The 22,663-nt window shown below is 36.6% G+C and overlaps 1 protein-coding gene across 1 annotated transcript in view; it reads left to right on the top strand.

The window, feature by feature from the left end:
- The first annotated feature begins 297 nt into the window (after positions 1-297).
- The window catches only part of ADGRL2 (adhesion G protein-coupled receptor L2), a 394,069-nt gene continuing 371,703 nt past the window's right edge, over positions 298-22,663 (top strand). Inside the window, exon 1 of the mRNA XM_027802672.2 lies at positions 298-405. The gene's annotated coding sequence lies outside the window, so the exon portion shown is untranslated. The remainder of the gene's footprint in view (positions 406-22,663) is intronic.

Here is a 22,663-nt window from a genome sequence, read left to right as displayed (position 1 = left end):
ACACGGCTCTGCCTGAACCAGCGTACCCAGCCGAGCGCCCCATCTCCTCTCTCCTTCCTCGCTCTCCTCCGCTCCCGTCTCTCCTTCACTCACTCACTCTTTTTTTTTTCTTTTTTTTTTTTTTTTTATCCCTGTGCCACTGTGCCAGTTAATTTAAATGTATCTGTTCAAGTGGAGATAATCCATGCAAATCAGAGGCACTGGCTCCCAGTGCTTGATTCACAAAGAGAACTCAGCTTCAGGAGGTCACTCGTTCACAGCTGCTCCTCCCATTATATTTTTCCCTTATTGCAGAACTGCTGCATGTATACAGTGACTGAAAGGACTCAATTTACTGCAACTGCTGCCTGGTTTTACTTACAACTTTCTTTAGAGGGGGACTTACCTTCTGTCAGTCTTAAAAAGGTAGGAAGTCTGATTCTTCTAAAGACATGTAATGCCTCCAGTTTTTGCTCATTATCAGATCCCACTATAACGATGCATATTGTTGTGAGAATTAGGTCCTAATAGAACTGCGAACTGCGCCAGGTGCCTGATGCGTTTGTTACTTGTGTGTGTATAGGTGCAACTGTTTTAAATGGCTGTTTTACTGTTTATTTTCCCAGCAATGTATAATATCCTCCCCCCCCCCTCCCACCCCCACAACGGTTTTCCTTTTCACAATGGCAGGTAGGGTCTTAGCACAGCAGCTTTCTAATCTGCAAATGTAATCTTCAGCCAAGCTTGTATTTTCTCTTAAAAATGATTTCTAATGTCTATGTAAGTTAATGCAGTGCTCTGTACCCCCCCAAAGGAAAACAGTATCGAGAGAGTTTGCTGGCCTGAAACTTTATTAAGGTGCTATCTTTGGAGCAGAACAAACTGTTGAAAGGTTTTTAACAAAAATAAAAAGGTCACCTTTTACTTTGCAGTGTTGTAAACAAGAAAACTCCAGGCCTCGCTGCAAATGGGCCTGCCATAAATTCAGACCACAAGATAAACATATAGTTAATAGAATTGCCAGCAGAAGTGGTGAAATGGAACCCTCACAGTTTTCTGTTAATATTTTTTGTTTAGAAAGGTTGGACAGGCAGTGCTTGCTCTGCAAACAAAGTGCAACTCAGAAACAACTATGTGAATGTGATTCTCAAAAAATTCCTTAAGAAAAGGGAAGTAAGGCACTTCTTCATTGGTTACATACTAACTCTGAGCATACATCACGTGAAATATTGAACTAATGTTTCTGACAGCACACACTGGTTTTATGAAAGCAGACAGTAAATCTCGCATTTATATGTATATTTCTTCGAATTTGTTGTCAGAATTTAGGGATGCAAATGATTAACTATAAAAACAACTTTGGATGTGTTAAATCACAAATAACAAGTATGAAGACTAATATATTGAAAAAATTAGAATTATTCTGACTTACTGTTGTCCCACAGTAAAGTTCTTGTTTGTTGTCTTGCACAGCTAGACTTAAGACATTACAATTATTGGACTTGGAGCCACTCTGCTTTTGTATAGACTTACTATCTAACACATTCAAGTTAAACAAATAACAGTTCTGTGAAGGTTTAGACAGAGTTTAAAATGAAAATCTAGTTGACCAGCCGGGACAGAGAGAGAGGCTTAGATGCTCCAAAACATATCCTGTCTCATTTCTAAAAGAACACTTGAGGCATACATTATCAATTTTACCTTTCTGGTTTAGATATTTTTAGTTAGCATGCTTCAGGAAAGTGTACTTGCTCACTATATTAAGTATTTCAGTGCCTAAAATGTGCATCTTCTTTATTGATATACAGTCTGCTTTTTGAAAAAAATGCATTCTGATTTTGGAATACAGTACAAACCTAGAGAACCTTGTCATCGTTAGCATAAAGAAGACATCTACACAAGTATTACTGTGCAGAGGGCAATCTTTCTTTCTCTGGCATTTGTTAGGATACTGTACATAGAATTTAGCAGATAAATATCTTTTGCTTCATGGCATTTTGGAGATCCTATTGGTATGCAGGTTACCCTGTGAGGATGGCAACTGAAAAAAGAAATATGTTTTATAGCAGTGTGTAATAAAAGCCCTTCAGAATGATGTAAGTGGAGTCTGACCTTTCTTTCTTATCCTGTAATTAGAATTTTTATTAACTCTTTCAAGTGCAGAGTTTTTTGAGTAAATTAATGTTACTTAGGAAGAACAAGCATGTATGTTTGATCTATGAGTTTTAAATTTTAGAATACTTTTTATACAGGGAAAAAGAAGTATATTCTTCCCAGCAACTTGCTCCACAAAAAGCAATTTTGATTTATAGTGAAGAAAGAGTTGGTGCAGGCATCCTTCCTCCTCCAGAGAAACGAAAGGAGAGGAAAAAAAAAAAAAAAAGGTGGAGAGAAAGCATTTCTCAAAAAGACTTCCTTCATTTTGTAAAAGAGGTGGGGAATGGATTTTAGAGAAAACAGCTGAACTTAAAGAAAGACATTAAGGATCTTTTGTCTGACTGAATCACTGGTCAGGATAAAGTTGGGAAGTAAAGGTGATCCCTGTGGAGTTTAGCAATATACAGAGATGTGATTAGATGACTCACCACTGGAGATATGAAAAAGGGAGAAAAAGACCTTTCCAAGGAAGATTTTTTTGTAAGTTGATTAACATATTGTTGCAGCAGACAGTTATTTCCTGCTTCCTTTCTACCTTTTACCCAACGACCAATGTCTTACAGAGGCAAAAGTGCTCCTTAGTGAGTCACCAGTAGCATTCCATACAGTTACTTCCAAATTATGTACACAATTCTCCTTGTAGGTTCACCAGGTTTACCTGATGTAACTCTGTTTAAATCCTTGACACACTGAAATAAAACAGAAGAAATCAGGTATTGATAATATTGAGACCTCTGAATATAGTTTCAGTAAAGTCTCAAAGGAGCGAACTTTTGCATTTCATTTCAGGCTAGTTTATGCTATACAATTTTTTAAACAAGATTGTCAGTGTCTTTTAAGGGCCAGTTCCTTTTTTCTGCTGGTGTGGTTTCTTCCTCTGCCTCTGCAAACTTGCCATTGCTATAGTAACTCGGTCAAACATCTCTTCAAGATAAGTTACCTGATACTTTGCTGTAGTGTGCCTTGCAGCAGAATCTATAGGATGCAGTAAACCTTGTGGCTCTATATAATGCAGGGCTCTTACCCCCATCAGGCTCTTTTCTGCTGATTTTACAGAAGACACTTAAAAAGATAAATTATCATCTTAAAAGGATGCTATAGAGATTGTTAATAAGTTCCATCCGACTTCTTAAAGGCCTTAGTTGTTCTCAGCTCTAAGCAGGTACATTTGCTGAACTACACCTTAAAAATACTTTAGAGAAGGAAGAAAATTTGGGAATCCTAGAAAGTAAGTGGTAAAGCCTTTGAGAAAATGTACAGCTATGAACAGGAAATCTAATTGTCAACAAAGTCCTCTGTCAATGATTTGTCATTAGTATTTTCTATAATTGCATAGAAAGAATATGTCTCCCACAGCTTCTCATCAAATTATGTACACAGTTATATCTTATTCTCCTTTTTTATCATTGCCTTGTATTGTAGATTAAAATGTAACATTGCAGACTACAGACATTGCATTTCTTTTGCAGATAAAACATGCTTATACCTCTAGGGGTTAAAAGCTGAATCAGATCCGTAACTTGCCTACTGACAGCCTTTGAAGTGGCTATTTATTTATTTATTTATCTACATATTTATTTATTTATTTATTTATTTTGGTCTAAAGGTTTAGATTGACATCCTTTTATATGTTTGGATTTCTTCAGCAGATGTAAAATGCTTGGTAATGACTGAAATTAACCTGAGGCTTTATATATTCATCTTCCCCAGGAACTGCACTGAAGCTTTAGTAACAGCTGAGAATTTTATGCAAACAACTATTCTCATGAGAACCTTTCATTTTTCTGTCTTATTGTACTCCCTTTATAATTTCTAGAGGTGTTTTAAGTCAAACTGGACCCTTTTGTTTCCTCTATCCCCAGTACCTGTTCTGGGGAGTCTACATGAAAAGTTTCACAGCTGAAATGCACCAAAAAAGGGGCAGATAAAAGGAAAATAAGTGGAGTGGAAATGAATCTTTAAATGGCAAGTCTCTGAAACATTGAACATGGTTATCTGACGTTATGTCAGGGAGTGTTATCTCTTGCGGAGAAATGAGCAAGAGCAGTCCACACAGGAAAAGTAATTGTTGCTTTACTTCTGTCTGTTTATTTGGGATAGCTTGAACTGTCTCCCACTTTTTTCTTTCTCTCAGTGTGAAAAGATTAACTATTAGAAATGCAGCCAGTAGGCATCTGACTCAAAAGCAATGCTCATTTGACCTTTGGACACAAAATATCCAATACAAATAAAAGTCTAAGCAACCTCAAACATCAGTAAGTACAAGAAATATGTAGAATGTGGATCAGTAGAAATTCATCACTTCTAGAGATAAAAATAAAATAAACCACTGAAATCACTTGGTTAGATTACCATTTATTTCTCCATTCCACATCAGAGTATCAGATGCTGAGGTTTTGTCCAGCGTACTTGAGGCAAAAGAACAGTGGCCAAATTCTGCATTAGTTTTAACAACTGCAACTGGAATGTCAGGGAGAGGAATAAAGGGGAAAAGGAGGGTAAGAGATGCTTAACCAATACATATGCATTTCTCAAGTATTAGATTTTATAAAAGACAAAGGGTTTATAGGAATTAAGGTGTATTTAAAGCCTGTGTGAAGCTGCCATTTCTTTATTTAAAGGTTACATTTGTCATGTAAGGGACTTTATCCCTCCCATTGTTTTAATTCTGCAAGTTTGGTTGGGAAGACTTAGGGTTTTTTTTAACCTTAGGGGGGGATGTTATGTGAAAATGCATGAGTATGGATGGATGAAAATCCCTCAATAACTAACCACTGTTTCTTACTTCTCTTCCTACCAAGTTATGAAGGAGGAAGGCAGAAGAGACAAAATGCATCCCATGTGAGACAGAAGACTGAAAGAGGGATGCAGGTTCTGTCTCTGGAGAAATTAAAGCTAGTCACAACAGGCCACTGGAGCCAGGACTTTGATATCTGATTTGTCCCTACAGAATAGTCTATGGCTTAGAAACTGCACTCTGAGGAAGAGAATGAAATACTTGCTAAATTCCTTTAAGAGCCCCCATGCAATTTTTGTTACCTGGTCTTTGCACTAGCTGAGTTAGGTGACTTCACAGAACAGTAACAGTATAATGTTAAATGACAACCTAAAATTTAAAAAAGGAAAGAAATTTCAAAATTTGCTCCAGGAAACCCAAGGATATATAATTCCCATCACCTTTACAACTGAGACGAGAATGGTTCACTTGGAGGAGATAGGGGAAGTATATTACATTTTTCTTTCTATCACTTCATTGTTCATATGTGCTTGATCACAGCAGAAACAGGCAGCTGAGTGAGCAGGCTGCTCAGAAGGGCAGTCCCACAGGGACCTCATGTGTAAGTGACCTTGTGCCACATTTCCTGCAGGTCATGGAAGTGGTCTGCACCAAACTTTTCCATAGTTCCGGTAGCTTCTGCACTTCCTGTCCAGTGAGTTATGCATAACCTGGTGTCTCCTTTTTCATGGGCAGGAGGTCCACAGAGAGATGCCTGAAAGTTAAAGGTAAATGTTGAGCTTGCCAGAAAATTATGCAGGCGATGCTCAATATCATTGGTCTCCCAAAGGCCACCAACCAGTCTCAAAAATATGTCTGTCAATGACAAGATCAGAAGTGTTTTGCAAATGTGTGTTATTTGGCTAGTGTGGAGCAGGCAGGATGGGCAGACAGACAGACCCAGAAGACTATTGAGGTAATATGAGAGACAGCAAAGGACATTAGGAAAGGCTGCTTAAAAGTACAAGACATGGTTTACAGTCAGAACATTTGGTTTTAATTTATTTAGTAATTACATTAATAGATTGTGAAAAACGAAACACAGCATGGCACTTCTGGGGATCTTCCCTGTCTTGTTTGGCATGTATCTTTTCTTTAGCGTTCTAGTCTCTCCCCTGTGCTTCCCTTTATCCCCCCCAAAAATCCACCAAATGTGTATCATAAAACCAGTTTAATTTCCTACAAAAGATTATACTAAGTGTGCTTTTAATGTAATGATGTCAGTAGTGGATGATAACATGTATTTGGTAGTGCAAACTGCTGATTATCTGTCAGGATAAATCTGTTTATTTCAGAAATAGCAGTCTGACAACCCCCTGTTGTTAATCATCAAAGTACATGCTGATGCCAGGTACTGTTCGGTTGGAGTCTCTCAGAGGAATGTGTTTGTTAGATTTTTGCTTTGACAGTCTTTACCCCGAGTTTTGCAATTTTTCTGTATATATATATTTTTTTTTAATTTACTTTTGATTATTTTTATATTTTTTAAAGAGAGAGGCTAGAGCAAAGCCACTGATCTACAACTTAGGTTCACAGCAACTCAGAGGAAGGAATGACTTGTGAAAAGAGAGTGGATTATAGGATTACACAGCAGTTCAGACTGTGCCCATGGCTGGGTTCATCTTCAGTAATTTCAATGCAGACCCATTAGCAGTGAACAGAAAAAAGCAAAAGAAAAGTTAGGGAGTTCTTTCTCCCCAGGAGTCACTCCTCTGATATTTGTTTATTTATTTTTCAGTATTTACAGCAGTTCCTAATTATATCATGAACTAAAAACACCATCTCCAGATGATGCTCATACCATCCCTCTTTAAATGAGATAAATAGCAAAGTGAACCAGCCAGCTTTTATAACGTTGTGAATTTGGCCCAGCTTTTGTGTTATACAAAATGAATATTATGTATTTTGAGTGAAACATAAATGGAATACAGAGGTACAGTTTGCCAAATTTTAGGTGAAGAGGTATTTTATCGGACTTTATTGCATTTTGATCATTTCATGAATGTCGTAAAATGCTGAATAGCATAATAAAAATTGATATTTATATTGACATTTCAGGATTCTAAATGGAAGCTGAGAAAATCTAAACAGACTTCAGTATCTCTGCAGCTGTTCCTCCAAACCCATCTGAGTTCTGGCTAATTCACTTTTTCTCCCCACATACCCTCAATTGGCCCTAATATAAACATCTCTCTCTAAAGCAATTTCTCCCCAGAAGATTATGCACATCTTCATCTTAATTCAGAATTTACATGTGTACTTTGCATATTTTTGCATTGGTATGTGTGTTTTAAATTAGGTAAAGGTCACTGTCATTCATAATCAAGAAGAAGGTGTATAAAAGGTCAGGATTCAATAAAAAAACCTGATTAGATGTAGAGGTTTGTTCATATGATTCAGTATATCATTGGATAAGTGGAAACCATGAGTCAACAAATTAACCTTGGTATAATGGGTTACTGGCTTCATTAGGATCAGAAATGAGATTCACAATTTTTTTTCCAATGTACTCGTTGTTTGTCTTCGTTATAAGAAATACTTTGCTGTTGATAGTTACACAACTGAGTATTTTTATAATTTAATTTGGCTTAAAATGCAACACAAATGACAATTCTTGTGTTAAAATAGGAACTGAAGCACCAAACACATTTGATATGAATATACATATAAATGAAATGAAAATTATTCACTGTAAAAATAGATAATATAAAATAATGGCCTATATGTTTCATATAGACTAACATATGCATGCCAAAGAATCTGTGATGAGTCAGGCTTTCAGGGTCTAGTGTCAGGAGATATAGATGCAAGTGAGCGTGAACTAAGAGCAAGGATAAACTTGCACTCCATGTATTCGTTCTGCCACAAACTTTCCACGTATTCTTGGGTAAACCACTTACATTGGCTATGCCTCCACTTCTATCTGCAAAAAAGGAAATATATCAACAGCACTTACATTGCAGGAATGTTTCTGTTCCTGCAGACATGGATTTGCCAGGAGGTCTAAAAAGATTTCTGCTACTGCCCTGTTCATTACACCATATTCCTGGTCACTGCCTGCAGTCAAAATGGCAGGGCTGTGGATCTCTGTGCTTGAAAATATCTGAGGATCCTTCAGTAATATTCTCCAGGATAGATGAAAAATATCAGAAACAGAAGGAGTCCATATTTACAAAATAATTTGAACTAGGAAAGACAGCATCATTTATACAAAATGGTAATACTGTATTCTCCTCTTCAGACTGTACAAGCTCGGTGCAATTTTTATGATTCCACCATAAGCTTTTCCAAACAGTTGTGGGTGAGGGTTTTTTTTTGTGGTGTTTTTTGAGTTTGGGGGTTGGTTTTGGGTTGGGATTTTTTTGGCTGGAAAGTGTTGCAACTATTTCAACCTGTACCATAGCAGAGAAGTCTATTAGAAAATCAACATTACAATTAAAATAGTTATACATGTCAATGTTTCAGACATTGTGTATTTCTTTAAGCTTTCTTCACGTCTGTGTAGAATAAATATCAAGTTACTACTTGTTCATTTTTTTTCCCTTGGGCAGCATTCTGTACCTATTAAATCCTAAGTATGAAAGAAAATTAGACTTGCCTGTTACCACTATAAACTTACACCCAATGGTTTGCAAATAACATGTAGGTGATCTCTCTTCTGTACACATATAGACTTGGGGTTGCTCGTAATTAAAGCTGCAAGCATCACAATTTAAGATGACTATTTTCTGATGTTCATATGCCTCATTCTCTCACAAAATGTAATGGAAGGAAAACACACAGAACCATGGTAAACCTTCCTTATTTACTGTGTGGATTTTATGCGGTTTTAGTACTTCTATAACATTAGTGCATTATTTCATTCTTTCAAGGTCAGTTGGGTATGAGCAGGACTTTCAGATGGGGCTTTAGCAAGTGAGATTGTAGTATCTTTTCCTGATCCTTAAAAGGATCGGACAACTTTTTGTAATTACCAGGCTTAGCTTACTGTAACTCCCAGCTTCTACCTTGCCTCTGCTTCATAGGTTTATAGGCTCGAGTTGTTTGAGTAGTGCCCACCTTGCGGAGTTCCACTGTAGGCAGATTCCTAACGTGTGCTGATCTTGGAAGTACCAAGCTACAGAACCAACACAGGAGTGCATGGAGGGTGTACCTCCAGGAGGCTGCAGATAAATTAGGAGTGCGCTCTTGAAGGAAATCTCCGTGTCCTTCCAAAGCACTGAGCACTGGTCCACATCCAAAAATAGCCTTGCTCCTTCTGAATATCACTGAGCTAGAGGATGTGTTTTGTAGGAGTGCCACTGATGGGATTTGACCAGTCATGGGCATTCAGACCACAGGACCAAGCTAGAATGAGCCTGAATTAATATACATGACATATGCATGACATGTTAGGTTCTCGGTGCCTGACAATTCACACTACAAACTAACTTCTATTGAGTGGTAGAATTCACCAGCTCTGATCCTTATTTCAATTTTAAGGAGTCATAGTGTGTCCAAGTCATTACTTCTTGGGTCTTGCTGCAGACATAACATAAAAGGGAACTTTGGCCAACTCATTAAAGCTAGGAAGTCATACAGATCAAGGAACACCCTTTCTGTACAGTGACCATCTCCTGTGACTGTCAGATGATGAGGAAGATGCTCTTCATAGTCTCTCTTCTCTCAATATCTGCACAGTAACAACCAGAATTGAGTCTTATGTACACAGAAAGAAAAATTCCTTATGCTCCACTGAAGCTGAGGAAGTGACCTTAGAAGACTGGACAGGACAATCTGGTGCATAACTTCTTAGAAGTGTAAAGAAAGCTAAACCATAGGAGTTTTGTAGGCAGTAACACAGCAGTTCCAGCCAGTTTTGTGAGGGCTTTCTCTGTAACATGGTAGGAGGTAATATTCAAGTGGGTAAGAGGAGAAGTTTATGCAAAATGACCAGACTCCTTCGCAGTCCTCTCTCTGAAACAGTGTTGTATCAGCAACTAGGCTGCCCTGGCAGGAAGGGATGTTTCTTTTTTTCTTGCAGTATCTCATACAAATCTTTGAATGATGATAGTGTGCAATAGTCCCTGCCCACACCAACTCACTTTAGCTGCATAGATCTATAATTTTGTAAGTGATTTGTTTAGCCCATGGTGTCTGTGCTGGAATCTTTGTGAAGACAAGGTGTTGGAAATGAAGAATCTCCTAGTTTTGGCACTAGTTTTTAAGGTACCTTTGGAAAAGTCACCCAGGTGGATTTTTCCAAACTTAAGGTTGTGAATTTAAATTTCATGTTTAAGCATCTAAATTAGCGGTCTGATTTTAATGTGTGCTGACACTCACATTTTCAATCGACTTCAAAGCGAGTTGTGAGTGCTCAGAAGTCTAAACCTATGAAAATCAAGCCAGTTAGACACTCAAACTTGAAAGGTAGCTCCCATACCATTATTGTTATTTGCATTACTTTAGTAGCTTGAAACCCTAGTTATAGGACTAAAGTGCTAGGCACTGTATTTCATATTTCTTCTTTTTTTCTCATTTCTTTATGTATAAAATCTGACACACAAGAATGTTGTGATGATTGTTTGGTTAATATTTGTATATAGCTTTGAAAACTAAATGCTCTATAAACACAATATAATTATTAATGGAAGAAAATAGTATTCCTATTATTCATTCCTTTTTGAAATAAGTTCCTTGGATTTTGAAGAACCAGAGTAGATACTGCATGCAGAATACATAGATAGATAGATAGATATAGATATAGATATAGGTATAGATATACATATAGATATAAAATAAAATACAGGACCCAAATTCATAATTTGCTGTTAAAATAAATGCTGTATCTGCAGTGGTTTGAACAGTAAAAGGAAATGAAATAGTCATATACTGTGTTTAATTTGAACCAAAATCCACAAAGTTTAACAACTCTTAGATAATTCTCAGAGAAATTAAGTAGAATGATGAGCCACAAAGCTTTCCTTAGAAACTTTTGTCTTATCCATACCTCTTTGTTTTAGTTATGCTGATCCCTTACTAGCAAAGAGTATACTCTTTGTAACTAGGACCTATGTAAAGCTTGCTTTTTTCCCCCGTGGTTTCGATAACTAAGCTGCTTGGGACAGCTTTGATGAAACCATCTTCTTTCATAGAATGCAATTCCGGCAGTGCTGATAAATTCCACAAAATGGTGTCAATTTAACCAATGTTTTCTTTGGAAACAGAACGAGGAGGGAAATTGGTAAAGTGATGGTGCTTTCAGAACAAACCTTTAAATAGAAATTATTTTTGCTTACATGGTTTTGATAACAATCTTATACAACACAAAATTAAAATGAAACATTTTCATTTTGTCAAAATGTTTTGCTTTAAAAAATGTGTTTTTTCCTAGCAGATAATTAAGAAATAGTTCAAAGATAATTTTAATTTAGAACTTTTTAAATATGAGGTGTTCTGTGAATCAGTTTCCAACCTCTGAAAAGCTAAGGAGGTCAGTGTTCCCATTGACTTCAGTAGCATATCCCAATATCTGAGGAAATGCAGTCATGATCTGCTTGAGCTTTTGTATGCCTAAATACAATATGCATATGTATGATTCACCAGATCCCTAGTCTTAGAATAAAATGATATGTAAACATTTCTCAAGAAGGAGAAAATTGGTTTTCTTATATCAGTTTTTACTGTTTGTTGGTGGTATGGCCTGTGGCTATGACACCTTGACATAGGCATTTCCCAGTGCTATCAAATCAGAGGTGCAATTTTAATATATGTAAAAGTGCAGTTTGCATGTTGGGTTGTTGTTTGGTTTTTGGTTTGGGTGGGGTTTTCTGGGTTTTTGTTTGGTTGGTTCGTTGTTTTTTTTTTTAATAAGACAGGTGGTTTAAAACAGGCATAATAAGTTTGTTCATGTAGACCTTCATTCAGCCATCAGGAGTAAGTGTGCTGTCAGCATGCTTGATAAATATCCAGGCTAAACACAAATGTTGTTATTTGTCAAATAGTAACTGTTTTAATGGGCAATTCTTCATGATCTTTAACAGCTATAAATTGATCTCCAGAACTCAGATGTCACAGCATAGTCCCAGTATTTCTAAGAATCCAACTTTAAGGAAACTACAGTACAAAAGATGGAAATGCTGTAACTAACTCCAGGGACAGGGTATATTAGGCATAGTAATGAGGATTTTAGCAACGAACAGCAAGTCAAGGATATTATTTTTTTACAAAGCAGATAATATAGTAATCAATCTAAACAGCCATTGTATATCATCCAATACTTAGGTTTTTAATAAAAGTAATCATCAATAATTCTATTTAGACTTTCAGACCTCTACATCTTGAACCATTAAAAATAATGATACATGATTTTAATCTGTTTGGTGTAAACTGATTGATTTCTTGCTTGTAAACTGCACACTCTTCAGATAGATCGATTCTCACATTTACCATATCTAATTATTTTCTGTTTCCTTCTTGCTTTAAAAGGCATAGATCATTTGGGGCTCCCTTTTGCACCCTTTTCTTAACTGACAGTTTCTTGACAGCTAATACAAATAACAAAATAAAGCCTATAGAAGAAATAAGTTGTATTTTATAGAAGGTTTAACACAAGTGTTTCTGTCCTCTGGCTACAAAGTCCTGTGCATGCTTCCTTTATCTTATAGTCTCAGGTGATGGCATTAGCAAGCTAACATTTTTTTGCATTTCATACATAATATTCTATGTGATTACACACCTGACCCTGGACAACTGAATGAATTTTACCCAAAAATGAAAAGAAAGACATGCTCTTGAGAAAAAGGACCCAGCATCACATCTTCTGTGAGATCTGGGAAAGTCACTCTTTTGGAAACTGTATATAGAGATCAAATCTGATAATAAAGGCTCTCAATTCTAGCAGGTTTCCCTAGAATAGTACTTCAGAAATGCGAGGTGTGAAAGAAAGGCAATCTGTGCCAGATACTGATTAAATTTCAGTCATCTATCCAAAGCAGTCCCTAGTTGCTTGTAAAATGCTCCATGTAATTACAGTAACTATGGTTTTGAAAGCAATTTACACATTAGCCTTTATCTTGGGTCTCTCTATGTGGGTGCATTTCTTCTTTGGAATCAATATTCTTAAAACATACGTTAATAAGCTATATGAGTCTGTAGCCATATAGAGTCTTTAAAAATTCCATCTCTAGTATTTTCTTCATGGATTCCTCTTGGATTTCAGAAAAGCTTAACTGTAATCAAATATCGCACTCTGGATGTTTAACTAACATTGTTCAGTGACCCCAGTGGTAAGTCACAACCATATTCAAAACTGTTAACGAGTTAGGAGTTGATGCAAAATCAAACCAGGGTATATTAAAATGCTGCCAGGATAAAATAATATTAAGGGCTAAACTTTGTCCTTTGCTAGTTACAGAGGTGCAAATGTCAAACTTGGCAAATCCTTTCAAAACTTTTTATGTCCTAATCTTTCAAATCTTCTTCTAGTCATTGGGCATGGAAGATTTTGCTAATGCAGGAGCCACTTAGGTAGTTACAGGATGAACCTCGGCCAAATAAAAAGAGTGTGGCTCATTGCTGTCATACTCCAATTTTAAACTAATGTAAGTGTGAATTTTGGAAGGAAACTAAACTGGCTATTTCATTAAATTTGTACTGGTTGAAAGCAGAAGAAATGCAAGGACTGAATCAAACTCCTCACAGTCAGTAAAACTGTTCCCACTAGAGTTGCAGAGCACAGCTGCAGGTAGCTTTAAACATTTTTTGGTTTTGTTTTATTCTGTTTGTTCAAGGTGCCTTTTGTAACAGCCAAGCACAGTAAAGCTCCTTAGTTATTCTGCATCTCATTGTTACCAAGGCTATTATGCTAACTGGTGCTAATAATATGAAGCACATTTATGTTTGTGTAGGAAAACTAGGGTCACTAGAGATAATCTAAAAAGTTGTTCCACAAGGGATTATCTAGGATGCTGTTTTCCAAAACTGTCACATATCAGAAAAAGGGCAAAGCACTTGTAACTCTTGTGATTGATCCTCTGTCAAGTCATGATTGCTGTCACCAGCAGGTTACATTCCTTCAACAAAGCAATAGGCGCTGCTGCATTTTAAGCTAAACCAGTTAGGCTTCCAGTGTCATATTCCCTTCCTTATCGCTTTCCATACTTCATTCTCTCACATTAAAAGAGATAAATTTGCAACTGAAAAAAGATGACGTGTGCAAGATCTTTGTGTACTACGTATCACTATACCTTAAAATTAGTGCCCTTTACATACTGTCATTAGGTTTATTGTTCATAGCTGTTATGTCTGGCTAATGACCTGGTTCCACACACGCTAGCTATTATGTGGGGAAGCAGTATTATGTGTGACAGCAAATACTATATTTGGGTCTGAGGATGTTTCATAATTGGACTTATAGGCCCTGAAATCTCAAGGCTAAAGCACTTAATTCACTTGAGCTATGAGGGTATGGAATGATTCATCTGTTAAAAGTTAAATACAGGCTTTAGTGGCCTGTTGGACAAAACTGTACACTTAAGATTCTTATGAAATAACAAATATTTTTCAACCTGATTTTGAAATTAAATGCTTGTACAGTTCTGTTCAAAGACTCAGAAGCCTCTGTTGTACCATCAGACACCACTGGTTTATTAAGCTGTGGTCAAGGATGCACAGGACTCCTTGTCTTTATCTACCCAGAGCACTTTCTGAGTTTTTCTTCCTTCTTGTAGTTCAGTCTTTGAAAGCATTCAGTGGATAGACCCGTAGTTCTCAGATATTTCTGTGCATTTTTTTAAAGAATGTCAGAGATTTTGTTGACTTTTTCATTGAATCTTGGGATTTGTTATTTATTTGCATTAATTGACTTACTGTAATCAAATACATAGCTTTTTTCTAAGGCATTTACTTCCAAAGATACCTGTCAGTAAACCTGGCAGATTTCCTGCTTTCATATCCATATACTAAGTTGCAAGTAAGTTTGAATTAAACATTCCCTTTTTGGTTTTAAAGTTAACAGTTTTTCCATGATCTTGTTTAAAATGGTTGTCGGTTAACTCTTGATTTTTGTGAAAGATTCTTCAGAAAGTGTCAGTCTTTACAAGTAGCCTCATTGGGCTAAATTTCAGCTTGCCTTGCATAAAAGGTAGTGTTCTGTCTGCTTTGACTTTGATTTCATGGAAAAACATTCCTGAGCAAACAATGGAAAATGGCTCTTGCCCCAGTGATATGTCGCCTTCCTCTGCCAGAAGTTGCCATCCTCCCATCTCTGCTTGTGGAGGAGTTTGTGCATGCATTCCTTTGCATTGCAGGCAAAATGAGCTGGGAAAGCTTAATGAACTGTTGAAGGTGAGTATGAGCTAACCCAGCTCGTTTTGTCTGAAATGGATTGAAAAGCACTCACATGACCTCCTTCCTCTGTCAGAGCTCTGGGGTAGTAGCTTCCCGTGATAGAAAACAGCACCAACCAATTCAGTGAGATCCTGAAGACAACTTTTGTCTGTGTCCTGAAAAGCAGGTTCATAAGTCACATTACCTTTTCTCCAGCCTTTACAGAAAGACTTATATCAACTGTAAATGAGGAGTTGACTTTTAAGGGAAGCTAAGCAACCAGCAATGAATTACAAGTAGGCAACACAGCTTTTTTCAAAGCTATGGCCATAGCTTCTATTGGTCATTTCAATTACCGAATGGCCAGGGGCGAAATGTCCAGGCCAAATTTAGCAAAGTCTGTAACAGCAGTAGTAAAATGCTGTCTCTGGCAAATTCTCTCTTCTCTAGACAGTGGTTCATTTTAAAAAATTACTGTCTAGGTGGTTGAGACTTCTATTATCTTTAGTGAAGAGACTTCTGGAGCTGAAAGGCCCTTTCAAATAGCCATATTCTGACTCCCAGTTTTTAACCCATCTGTCTCCTTATAAATAACATGCAGAAAGCTGGAGGACCTGAAATGCCTACATAAATATTACAAAATAATCTCATGTTCTCCATAGTCATGAATGCAGCTGATGCCTCCATTATTTCACACATTAGTAACGCAACTGATTCATCTCTGCTACTCTTTTGCCCTCTAATATAATATTGGAATCAGGAATTGTTAAAGTTCTCATTAGGTTTGTTGTGGGGTTTCATAATTAATTCTTTTTTGCGAGCTGGAGAGTCTTTTGATTTTTGCTTGCATATTCATAGAAGAACTATGTCATAAACAAAGTCTAAATCTGGCACTACTCTCTTGTTAAGCCACCCTAAGACTGTGTTGTATCTTTCTACACTTTACCTCATAAAGAAAACAATGTCAATGCCAAGTATGGAAGGTGAAGAAGGCTGCTATTTAAAGAATAATTTTCTGGCACATGCAGTAGCATTGGAGGCACATCATAAACAAAAAGAAGGTACATTGGTTTTCTTCCACAGTGCAAAATTCTGCCTTGGTCTATCCCAACAGAAAGGACAATATGCTTCTCTGTGCAAGATTGTTCAGTACAATCCAGTTGATCAGTAGGAATGCATCTCTTCTATTATACATATATAGAGATAAGTAAAAAATAAATGTATTTTCAGGGTCCTTTTTTAACCCACACTCTCCATCTAACACAAATGCCCACATGAATCAATGAGATTTATCCTGTCAACATGAAAAGAAAAGCATATATTGATAGATAATGTACATGAATACACTGGTCAAGCAGCAGATTTAAGCTTAACTGATACGTTTCGTTCAATGGCGACTATATTTGCTTAGGGCAGAAAAAAAATTCTGTATCTCCTAATGATGTGGAAGTGAATTCTTTATCTCCCCTGCTGTTAGCTTGCTTTTAAGGCAGAACTGGAGATATCTATCACAACTAAATAGGTATTTTGTAAACTGTACTTAACTTAGCTACCTTTAAGAGAAGTTCCAAACCACATATCATATAACCATTGCCAGAGATTTTATCTAGCTTGACTGGAAAAACAACTTAATGCTAAATTCCTCTTGCCAATCAGCACAACAGAATTTTGTTTTTTATCTACTCTCAGCTAACTGGCCAGTATTACAGGCAGAATTTTGACTTCCAGTTGCTGTTTTCTTTTATACCCTGGGCCTGTTTAGGGTACTCACAGAAATGTCAACAATAATACGTAAAACCACTGTCATGTGAATTGATTAGCTGATCAGTTTCCCATTCTATTTCTTTAATACATTTTTTCCAAGAATAATGATTATATTTATAGAAATATAATAATTTTCCATGCTAAAGTAAAATGGTATTTGACATTAACAAAAGGTCAGGTGTCATACTGTAAACCACAATGAGTATTGCTTTTAAAGATTATTGAATTAAGAGTTACATATATTTGACTAAGTATAGAATTCCAATAACTGCCATAGTAGCAGTGCCCTTTTACATGCCATGGATTTATTGACATTTGCTAACTGTAAAAATGCAAAACAGTTTGCACGTAATAGGCACTATCAATTTAAAAAATAAAAACATCTCATTGAAGAACATGTCCATTTTCAACATTTCCTTCTGATTTTGCTTGCACACATTTGGACACTCAAATATATCTTTGTGCATTCCCTGTGATTGTGGTTCATGTGGACAAATACATGTTCACTTTCTGAAGGCACTTTCACATTGTACATCTTTATACAGTAAAACCCCATGACTTTGGGGTTTTTTCTTAAAAAAATAGTTATACTGCCATTACTGCCCTGTAAACCTGATCCAAGACTTTTCAAAGTAAGTTTTAAATGAGTGTGAGGGCAGCATCATAGCCTCTCCATGGTGTTTGCCCACATCACAGATCTGCCACGGTCCGGTGTGATTGACTGGCCTTAACTGAAGTCCCAGGCCTTTTAAGGGCTAGAATCATTGTTGGAATTATGCCAGGGCTTGTTGGATGAAACACCAGTACTTCAAGAACTGCCAGTGTGTTTCAAGCTGTGAGGGCAGATTAGCTAAAAAGGAATTTTGACATTGATAGGTTTGAATAATAATACTTTGCAAATGTAGCACCTTTTATGTGTGCTTGCAGTTGATAATAATAGGAAAGCTATAGAAAAGGAGGCTCCTTCTGTTCCACAAAGCTGTCCCACACTACTATTAAACTCTTACAAGGATAAACTGTTTATTAACTAAATGAGTTAACTTTCACTTTAAAGAGATAGTACACATTCAAAGTCATCTGTATTTTCAAACAACTTTTTCTGGTAATATCTGATAAGTTTCTTATAACAGAAGAGGTCTCGAGGTTTTTGTTGTGTGTTGTTGCCGTGGCATTCTTGGGATCTCTAATTTGCAACATATCTTCCAATATTTAATGACACAACCTAGCCAAAAAAACCCAGACTGGTCAGTTCCATATTCAGTGTTTGAGAAAGATTTTCACCTAAAAATCTGCCTTTTAAATAGTTTCCTATATTAGAATGTGAGTTCAAAGGAAGGTGGCTATCTAACAGCTTTTCATTAGTCATCATCAACTTGTCATCAGCAAGGGTGCCATTCAGGGTACCTTTAACTCTTCCTTTCTTAGTTAATCCTGTCTGGACCTTTAAGCTTCTGGTCCCACTACTGCTAAATACAGGGCTGTTCTCTGCCCTTTTTCTTTCAAACTCTCATCAGCTATTATACTCAATAACTGAAGCCTTAATTGTAAAAAAACAGTTAAAATTGAAAAAAATGTGTGGTGATTTCCTGTAAAATCAGTTTTAAAAAACATCAAACAAAACCCAAAGACAAAACATGAATGCAGTGTAGCATCTGATGGGCTGGTAGTGTACAGTACCTCAGGTTTTGATGTGAGAGTTGCCATGATGGATAGAAAGAAGGCTTGTTTTCACCGAACAGCCACGCAAATACAGGCACATATAATTCAAAGTCAGCACTCAGTTTTCCAACATGGGTGCCTTAACAATACTGCCAAATCTTGCATTCGGTCTATTAGATCAGCACTTAGGCAAATAAAACAGCCATTTGAGTGACAATTTCAGCATACTAATGAGGTATTCAGATGTCAGCAATTGAAAAATACACATTGGCCTTTTGAATTTAGGCCAAGATTGGTTCTGCGTTATATTAAGAAGTTTTAAGACTTTATAGAAGGGTCAAAATAATTTCTGAATTTATCTTAATCTTTCTGGGAGAGAGGCAGATTGGACCAGATTTCTTTGTGAAGTCTTCCTTTTCCTGCTTTCCACTGGGTTTTGATGTAAAACTTTCCTTGGTCATTTTATTATTAATTTACTGCATTTTGGCTCATAAGCAGGTTAAAAAGCACCTTTATGGAGACTTCCTCACTTTCATTCTCATTCACTATAGTTCTCACCACAACACAACCTGTGACTTTACAAGTGTCTACATCACTTCTGCTGCCACAAAACTGCATTGCTGTGGCTGTACTCTTTCCTTTCTTGCCCTGTGCCTCTCTCCATCATCAAAACCAAGTTTAGCTGAGCCTAAAGAGGTCCGTGTTGGATATGAGTTTTGGCAGACATCCAGACCAGCTTTTGTTCCATCTAAATGTTTGTGGTTCTTTTTCATATAGATATCAACTCTTTCATTTTCATTGTTGTTCTTTCTTTTGTAAGTATTCATCCATTTCCTAAAAAATGTTAAGACAGTGAAAAATATAAAATATTACAGGTAATATTTATCATAGAGATGAAAAGTCTCTATTATGCTTTATTTTTCTTTGAAAACTAACTAGAAAATATATCTTTAATTATGACTGTGACTTTCAAGAACTAAACCAAAGTATGAACTACTCAATGCCTTTCTTGTTATTAATCTATTAGTAGTATTAGTGTGCTGTCTACAAGCCCTTGTTCTTACTAGAAGAACACTGTGCTAAAGTCCTTCTAAACAGACTGGAAAAATTCCTGTGCTATGCGTAAATTCAAGATAGTAAAAATAGCATGAAATAGAAGACAATGAGGCAAAATCTGCCAAGATGATAAGGAGTATTTTTTGCAAATTTTAAGCCTTACCATTCACAGGTGCAACAGAGCAAAGAGGTTTTAAGGAGGAATTTGAAATGGAGCAATGATGTGTTATTTAACAGACAAATTAGCTCAGATATTATTGGGCATGCTCTCTGCCTATTCTGATAATGTAATCTATTTTAGCTTATTTGCTAGCTCCTTGAAATTGCTAGGTATCCATTTACTGGATTAATTAATTAAACATATTTAAATTATGCATTAGTCATGGCTTTAGAAAGTTAAAGTAAATAATATAGGCTTTATTAATTTTTCCCTCTCTTGTAATTCTCCTATCCCCAGTCTCTAATTTTCATCAAATTTACTTTCTTTTTTTTCTTCCTTTTATTTTTTCGTTAATTTTTAAGTACTGCTAGTTGTTTCACCACTGGCTGAGAAAGGAGCAGGTGTCTTTTCTCCAAAGTGACACCAGAGCTGATCTGTGAAACAACTGAGAACAGAGTTGTCCCTAGGGAGGGATCGCACCCAGTTTTTCCTGTGACAAGCTGTCAGGGCTGGAGGCTTAATAAATTAAAGGGCTTTTTTTTTTTTTTTAAGCCAAATATTTTCCACCACTTTTATATTTCCAGAACATTGTTCTGGTCTTGTACAGGAGACAGGGAAATGTAAATGTCAAACAGGCACTTCTGTTTAAATGGGCTCATTATACCACAACATGTTGAGGTTTTTTCCCTACCGGCCGGTTCTTTTCACTGTCGCATCCTGTAAGCACTTTCCTTGCACCTGCCTGAGGAGACTAATCCTCTATTAAAACATGTTCAAACTGAGCAAAGGCAGAAATAGCAGCCATTTCACTCAAACAAAATGAATCAAAACCTTGTAAAAATAAATAAATCAGGGTAGCTTTGGTGAAGACATTTGGCTGTTTGGTCTGTAGTTGAAGCCCTCTTACCTCAATTTTCCATCTGGAGAGCAAGCTTTGCCCTTAGGGCATAGACCTGTTTTGAAAACTGCGTGAAGAAAACTCCCCCAAACATAGGTCCTCAGCTGCGATATGAGTACAAGTGCCATACAGACCTCACTGTTCCAGGGGCACTGCCTTCTTTCAGTAGTGCACTCCCCGAGGATCAGCCATACTCTTATTTTCTTCTCCAGGATCGTGTCTATTTATTTAGATGGAACCATAATTATGGGTAATAATATGGATAATGTGTATTTCTCTCCCTGCTTTGGTTCAGTGTTGGAGTCTACAGGGAACTGTGGAACATCACAGATGATGACAATGTCACTGACTGGTTCATTGAGAAGAGAAGCTGCCTTTACCAGATAACAAAGAACTACAGCCTGACAGGGCAAGGGAAGAGGGAAAATCTGTTCTGACATGGTAAATCAGCGGGCTAAATTCTGTATGCCTGAACTGCACTATCTAAGAACAGAAGTCCTATGGGACAGGCTTCATCAGTGTAAATTACAGGGCTGAGCACATTCACAGTGCTTAATAAATAACCATATTAAAAAACAAACTTGCACACCAACAACAATAACGCTACCCCCCACCAACCCCTGAAAAACTCATTGCAACTTGCAGCTGCTGCACGTAAAGCCGGATAGATAATGCATGATACAAAGTTACATTTTTTTCTATAGCTAAACCCATCTCTGCTAATGAAACTGGTGTAAAGATCAGGGATAAACAGTGAACTGTTTAATTTGAAGATAGTCAAATTATATGAATAAATGCATTCATACTAGTTGCAATGAATGTTCAACTCCTTGCAACTCTTAAGGATTTTGTATCTTTCAAAGTTGGATCTATGAATGGATTCTGTTGACATTTGATGTCAGTAAATGATTGATAACCTCAAAAATCACTTCAAAATGCAACACTGACAATGTTCTCTCCTGTTTGTATAACTTTTGTTTTCATTTGTTTTGTAACATCATCTTTCTTAAGCTGGCTTTAACTGTGTGTTTCACTAAGAAATTTGAAATCCCTCTGTGTTAAGAACATATCCCTCCCAAATCACTCACTGAAGTTGTCCCTACAAGAAAGGGAAAAGAGGTCTATGCTGTCACTGAGAGACATACTATACAATCTCAAGTCAAGTCAAAAAAAGAGCTGGATTGATGCCAGGTATTTTCCTGGAGGCCTAATGTACCTAGATACTTCTCAGGAAAGTTGTGGAGCAGTAGTTTAGAATAATGCACAATGAAATCAGGCATAATTAAATCTACGAACAACTCCCTTTCCCTTTCTGAAGCATTAGGGTTCAAGTAGTACATTATTTTATTTTGGAACTGCAAGTACCTTGATATATATGAGATGGTATCTGCTGAAAATATTCCTTTCATAATGCTAATAAAATACAATTAATGCTAACATGTTTCTGAAATAAGGTTATAATGGAGCACTTCAGCAGCTGATTGATTTTGATTACATATTTCCACAAATGAGTAAAAATGGTGAGAACTCCTTTACACTGCTTCACCAGTTTCAAGTAGACAAAGAAATTGTATAATACCAGTCATTCACATTCTGGAGCAAAAACCTGTTAGTATGACAGAATGTCAGTTTTCTCCTTTTCCTATTATCATGTGTTTGGACATCTCAGCTTGTTTCTTATACAAACCAGCACAAAAGTTATACTCCAGCAAGAACAAGAAAGCAGAGAAGTTCGACAGGCTGCTAAATTCTAAGACCTGCTGAGGTTCAAGAGGGGCATTTTATGTACCAGTTTGTGTTAATGGTTGTTCATCAAGACACATTATAGCCCTTAGAGACTACCTTAAGATTACAAGCCTATACAATAATATAATTCAATCTATGAAGCAACTTGCTACTAGTAGGA

The sequence above is a fragment of the Falco cherrug genome, chromosome 12 (assembly GCF_023634085.1).
Source record: "Falco cherrug isolate bFalChe1 chromosome 12, bFalChe1.pri, whole genome shotgun sequence".
Classification (NCBI taxonomy): Eukaryota; Metazoa; Chordata; class Aves; order Falconiformes; family Falconidae; genus Falco; species Falco cherrug.
The sequence above is the reverse complement of the archived record's forward strand: the minus strand, read 5'-3'. Positions and strand labels throughout refer to the sequence as shown.